Here is a 7,092-nt window from a genome sequence, read left to right as displayed (position 1 = left end):
CCCGAACCAACCAACCCGATACCACATAATACAGCTGAACAAGACATAAAGAAGAAGAAATGGGGGAAACGGAGCGGTAACTCATGAAACGACCGGCCGGGTCGTCACATCCTCCCCCTCTTAAACAAACGTTCGTCCTCGAACGAGTCAAGAAACATACCTGAAGCCTCAAATAGGTGAGGATATCTGCTTCGCATCTCCCGCTCGGTCTACTGGGTAGCCTCCTCCATGGGCCGACCTCTCCACTACACTTTCAGTGAAGCTATATCCTTTGATCTCGACTTTCGAACCTGACGCTCCAAAATAGCCACTAGCTCCACATTATAAGTCAAATCACTATCTAACTTAATCGTGCTGAAATCCAAACATGAGAAGGATCGCCAATATACTTCCGGAGCATAGAAACATGAAACACCGGGTGCACACTCAATAATCTGGGTGGCAACTCATAAGCCACCTCCCCAATCCTCCGAAGTACCTCAAAAGGCCCAATTAACCGATGGCTCAATTTACCCTTCTTCCCAAATCACATAACACCCTTCATGGGTGAAACCTTCAGTAGAACCTTCTCCCCAACCATGTAAGACATATCACGGACCTTCCTGTCAGCATAACTCCTTTGCCTCGACTGCGTTGTACGAAGCCGCTCCTGTATCACCTTCACCTTGTCTAAAGCATCCTCCACCAAGTATGTACCCAAAATCCTAGCCTCACCCGGCTCAAACCAACCAACTGGAGATCTACACCGTATCCCATACAAAGCCTCATATGGAGCCATCTGAATACTCGACTAATAACTATTGTTGTAAGCAAACTCCGCGAGCGGTAGAAACTGATCCCATGAACCACCGAAATCGATGACACAAGCGCGCAACATGTCCTCCAATATCTGAATAGTGCGCTCGGACTGCCCGTCCGTCTGAGGGTGAAAAGCTGTGCTCAACTCGACCTGAGTACCCAACTCTCTCTACACGGCCCTCCAAAAATGCAAAGTGAACTGAGTGCCTCTATCTGAAATGATGGAAACTGGGACACCATGCAAGCGAACAATCTCTCAGATATAGATCTCTACCAACCGCTCTAAAGAATAGGTAGTACAAACAGGAATGAAGTGCGCGGACTTAGTCAGCCGATCCACAATCACCCAAATAGCATCGAACTTCTTCAAAGTCCGTGGGAGCCCAACTACAATGTCCATGGTGATCCGCTCCCACTTCCACTCTGGAATATCCATCTGCTGATGCAAGCCACCCGGTCTCTGATGCTCATATTTCAGTTGCTGACAATTAAGACACCAAGCTACAAATCCCACAATATCCTTCTTCATTCTCCTCCACTAATAGTGTTGTCTCAGATCCTGATACATCTTCGCGGCACCCAGGTTAATGGAATACCGCGAGCTAAGCGCCTCGTCCATAATCAACTCCCGAAGCCCATCCATATTAGGCACACATATCCGGCCCTGCATCGTCAACACCCCATCATTACCAATAGTCACATCTTTGGCATCGTCGTGCTGAACTCTGTCCTTAAGGACAAGCAAGTGAGGATCATCATACTGGCGCTCTCTGATGCGATCAAACAAGGAATACCGAGAAACCACACAAGCTAAGACCCGACTGGGCTCCGAAATATCCAACCTCACAAACCGATTGGCCAAGGCCTGAACAATAACTGCAAGAGGTCTCTCCCCAAAAGGAATATATGCCAAGCTACTCACCGCCTTCCTACTCAAAGCATCGGCCACTACATTAACCTTCCCTGGGATGGTACAAGATAGTAATATCATAGTCCTTTAGCAGCTCCAACCATCTCCGCTGCCTCAAATTGAGATCCTTCTGCTTGAACAAGTGTTGGAGGCTACGATGATCAGTAAACACCTCGCAAGACATACCATACAAATAATGCCTCCAAATCTTCAACGCGTGAACATTGGCAGCCAACTCTAGATCGTGAACAGGGTAGTTCTTCTCATGGGGCTTCAACTGACGAGAAGCATAAGCAATAACTCTACCCTCCTGCATCAACACACATCCAATACCCACTCTCGAAGCATCACAATACAGTGTATATGAACCTGAAGCTGATGGCAAAACTAACACTGGAGCCGTGGTCAAGGCAGTCTTGAGCTTCTGAAAGCTCGCCTCACACTCATCCGACCACATGAAAGGTGCACCCTTTTAAGTCAACTTGGTCAAGGGTGATACAATAGATGAAAATCCTTGAACGAACCGACGGTAGTAACCCGCCAAACCAAGAAAACTGCAAATCTATATGGCTGAGGACGGTCTGGGCCAACTCTGAACCGCCTTTATCTTCTTCGGATCAACTTGAATACCCTCCCTGGACACCACGTGCCCCAAGAAAGCCACTGAACTGAGCGAAAACTCACATTTGGAGAAATTTGCATAAAGCTTCTCCTCCCTCAATCTTTGCAACACAACTCTCAAATGCTCTGCGTGCTCCTCCTGACTACGCGAGTATACTAGTATCATCAATGTAAACAATAACGAACGAGTCAAGATAAGGCCTAACACGTTGTTCATCAAATGCATGAACGCTGCTGGGACATTGGTCAGCCCAAAAAACATCACAAGGAACTCATAATGACTATATCGGGTCCTGAAAGCTATCTTAAGAATATCCAAGTTCCTGATCTTCAACTGGTGATACCCTGAACGAAGATCAATCTTGGAGAACACCCTCGCTCCCTGAAGCTGGTCAAATAAATCATCGATACGAGGCAAAGGATACTTGTTTTTGATTGTGACCTTGTTCAACTGCCTGTAATCAATGCACATCCTAATAGTGCCATCCTTCTTCTTCTCAAATAGAACAGGCGCACCCCACGGTGACACACTAGGCCGAATGAACCCCTTATCAAGGAGTTCCTAAAGCTTCTCCTTCAACTCCGCTGGTGCCATACGATACGGTGGAATAGAAATGTCCTGAGTGCTCGGCACTAGATCAATACCAAAATCAATATCCCTATTTGGCAGCATGCCGACAGGTCTGCAGGAAACACATCGGGAAAATCCCTTACTACTGGAACAGAATGGATGGTAGGAGTCTCTGCACTATCATCCCTCACAAAGGCTAAGTATGAAAGACAACCTTTCCCAACCATCCGCTGGGCCTTCAGAAATGAAATCACTCTACTGGGAACAAAATCATTCGAACCTCGCCACTCAATCAGTGGCACACCCCGCATCGCCAACGTCACTGTCTTAGCATGACGGTCCAGAATAGCACGGCATGGGGATAACCAATCCATGCCCAAAATCAAATCGAAATCCACTATACAAAGAAACAGAAGGTCCACTCGGGTCTCCAAACCCCCAATAGTCACTACGTATGACCGATATACGCGGCCTACAGCAATAGTATCGCCCACCAGAGTAGATACATGAACAGATAAAATAAGAGACTCACGGGCATATCCAAATAACGAGCAAAATATGATGACACATAGGAAAAAGTGGAGCCAAGATCAAATAACACAGAGGCATCTCTGTGGTAGACTAAGACAATACCTGTAATCACAGCATCTGGAGCAATAGCATCGGGTCTTGCTGGAAGTGCATAGAAACGAGCCTTACCACCACCTAATCAACCTCCACCTCTGGGGCGACCCCTAGCTGACTGTCCTCCATCCCTAGCTGGCTGGGCGGGTGGTGAAGTAACTGGTGCTGAAGTCGAGGGCTAACTCCTCTGATGAGATTAACCCTCAAAACGACAAGGACGTTGCCTCTACATATGCCACAACTCTCCACACTCATAATAACTCCCTGGTACTGGAGACGGGGACTGAAGGGAACCCCTAGCACCGGGATGACTAGCTGAAGAACCTGGCATAGAAGAGCCCTGAACTGATGGAGCACGGGATGAACTCTGGGCTGGAAGGGCACTGAGTGAGGAATGACCCTGATGAGAATTGTGAGAACAATGGCCCGATGATGCCCCACGATAACCTGGGCGAGCTGACTGAGCATGCCTGAATGGGCGGCCTCTACCACGCTAAAACTGGCCCCCATGATGAGTACCACTGAATCCACCCTGACCACGAGGCCTCTTAGCCTCCCTCTCGAACCTCTCCTGACCACGAACCATCTCAATCTGTCGAGCTATGTCAACAACCTCATCAAAGGTAGCACCAGATACTCTCTCTCTGGTCATAAGCAAACGAAGCTGATAACCGAGGCCATCTATAAACCTCCTGATCCTCTCTCGATCTGTGGGAACCACCCAGACCGCATGACAAGCCAACTTGGAGAACCGCATCTCATACTACGAAACAGATCTATCACTCTGACGAAGTTGCTCGAACTGCCTGCGCAGCTCCTTTCGACGAGACTCGGGTACAAACTTCTCTAGGAAGAAAATAGAGAACTACTGCCAAGAAAGGGGCGCTGCGTCAGCCGGCCTACACCTCTCGTAGGCCTCCCACCATCTAAGTGCAGCCCCTGAAAACTGGAAAGTAGTGAACGAGACCCCACTGGTCTCCAAAATACCCATTGTCTGAAGCATCCTCTGACACTTGTGCAAGAAACCCTGGGCATCCTCGCCCTCTGCACCACTGAAAGTCGGAGGCTGAAGTCTCCCAAACCTCTCCGATCTGCGATGCTCGTCCTTTGGCATAACTGGAGCTATATAACCCTGAGTAGCTGCAATCGGGTGGGCTGGTGGTGCCTCCGATGTCTGCAATCCCTGAACAACCTGCCCAGGTGTGCGGGAGGCGGGAGTCTGAGTGCCTCCCCCGGCCTGAGAAGTGGCTGCGGTAGTGGAAACTGCGACCGCCTGAGCAAGCCTAGTGCACACGGTCAAGATCTGAGCCAAGGTCTTCTGAAAACCCTGAATGACAATAGGCACAGCCGGTGCCTGAGCTGGTGCTGCTGGAGTGTCCACAACAGGGACCTGATCATGAACTGGGGCTGCTGGTGGATCTGCAGGTGCTGCCCCAGCTATTGTGCGGGCTACACCCCTGCCCCTACCACGACCTCGACTGCGTCCTTGGCGTCTAATCGCTCCAGCTGGTAGTACTGGTGGTCGTCCATCCTAACAGGTAGCGAGTGTCCTCACCATCTATAATAGAATAGAATAACAGAAGTTTAGTACTAGAATCAACAGATTCGCACGACAGGAATTCAAGAATATGAAGTTTTCCTAAAGGTTCTGCAGCCTCCCGAGGATAAATACAGACATCTCTGTACCGATCCGCGAGACTCTACTAAACCTGCTCATGACTCGTGAGACCTATCTAGGCTCTGATACCAACTTGTCACGACGCTAAAAACGGACCCGGTCGTGATGGCGCCTATCGCGAAACTAGGCTAGCTGACACAAACCCCAAACCAACCAGAAATTCATAATAAGTCCTTTAAAGTCATTAATTAGCTAAAAATTCCATAACATAAGTCAAAATAGACAATGCAGAAACATAACACAGCCCGACATCGGGGTGTCACCAGTCATGAGCAGCTACAACTCGTCTTGGAATAAGAAAGGACAACATAGTCTGAGCAAAATGCTAACACAAAGCCAAATAAGATAGGAAGGAGAAGCACTAGGCTGCGAACGCCAAGCAGCTACCTAGTCAACTCCGGAGACTCACTGGAAGGCTAATCAGCACTCGCTATCGCGACCCGAGACTCCTGGATCTGCACACAAGGTGCAGGGAGTAATGTGAGTACGCCAACTCAGTAAGTAATAAAAGTAAAAGCAGCTGAGCAGTAAGAAAACATGTATACCACGTCATAACGCTACAGCAAACAGTATAAGTCCAGAACAATGCAGTAAAACAATAAAACTCGTAAAAAAGACAACTCAGTTCAGTAAAACCTTTAAAAACATCTTTCAATAGTTTCAAACGAGTGATGAAAATAGTGACTAAAAGGAGAGAAACGTAAATAGCCCCTTGGGCAAAACAAGTACCATAAATCGCCCTTCGGGCATAATGTCAACATAACCAGCCCCCCGGGCTACCTCACAATCACTCGTATCAGCCCCTCGGGCAACAACATGAAACAACAACAGCCCCTCAGGCAATATCACATCACACACACTGGGTACCCGTGCTCACTGGGGGTGTACAGACTCCGGAGTGGCTCCTACAGCCCAAGCGCTAACATAAGCCATCTCGTGGTATAACAAATCAGGCCCTCGGCCTCTCATATAACACAAATCAGTACAACCTGCTACGGCGCGCAGTCCGATCCCATGATATCCTCACCGCACAAGACCTCGGCCTCACTTAGTCAGAACTCACTCAAGCCCCTCGGGCAAACAGTAAAACAGGTACTCAGCTCAAAATATCATTTATAGCATCAAAAAGAGTAAATAAAACCCAAGTTATGAAATCAGTGACAGCATAGCATGACTGAGTGTAAATATTATCAAAACAGTGAGGAAACAGTAGTAAAAAGCCCCTAAGGGTCCAAACAGTCGGCACAAGGCCCAAACACGGTATTTAGCCCCGAACATAGTAATATTTTCCAAAACACAATAATATTAAACAGTGTTTAATCAAATACGCGACTTAACAGTCGTACAGGACGGATCGAGTCACAATCCCCAACGGTACACGATCCCACGCTCGTCATCTAGCGTGTGCATCACCTTAAAATAGCACAACGATGTGAAATTCGGGGTCTCATACCCTCAGGACAACATTTACAAGCATTACTTACCTCAATCCGGTCCGCACTCTATCCCGCGATGCCTTTGCCTCTCGAATCGGACTCAACTCGCGTCGAATCTATCCAAAATCAGAATCATAACATCAAAATAGGCTAGAAGAACAAGCCCACGCAAAATTAACCAAATTTACTCAAAAATCCCAAAATTGGCCAAACCCGACCCCCGGGCCCACGTCTCGGATTCCGATAAAAATCACAAAGCTAGAATCCTTACACTCTCACGAGTTCATACATATCAAATGCATCAAAATGCGACCACAAACGACCCTCAAATCCTTAATCAAAGTCTCCAAATTTCAAGCCCTAAACCCCCAATTTTAGGCTTCAAATCCCACTAATTTCATGTTTAAACAAGTAAGAATCAACATAGGATCGAGTATTGAGTTCAAAAATCTTA

The sequence above is a fragment of the Nicotiana attenuata genome, unplaced genomic scaffold (genome assembly GCF_001879085.1).
Source record: "Nicotiana attenuata strain UT unplaced genomic scaffold, NIATTr2, whole genome shotgun sequence".
Lineage (NCBI taxonomy): Eukaryota > Viridiplantae > Streptophyta > Magnoliopsida > Solanales > Solanaceae > Nicotiana > Nicotiana attenuata.
Note: the sequence above shows the minus strand (reverse complement) of the source record.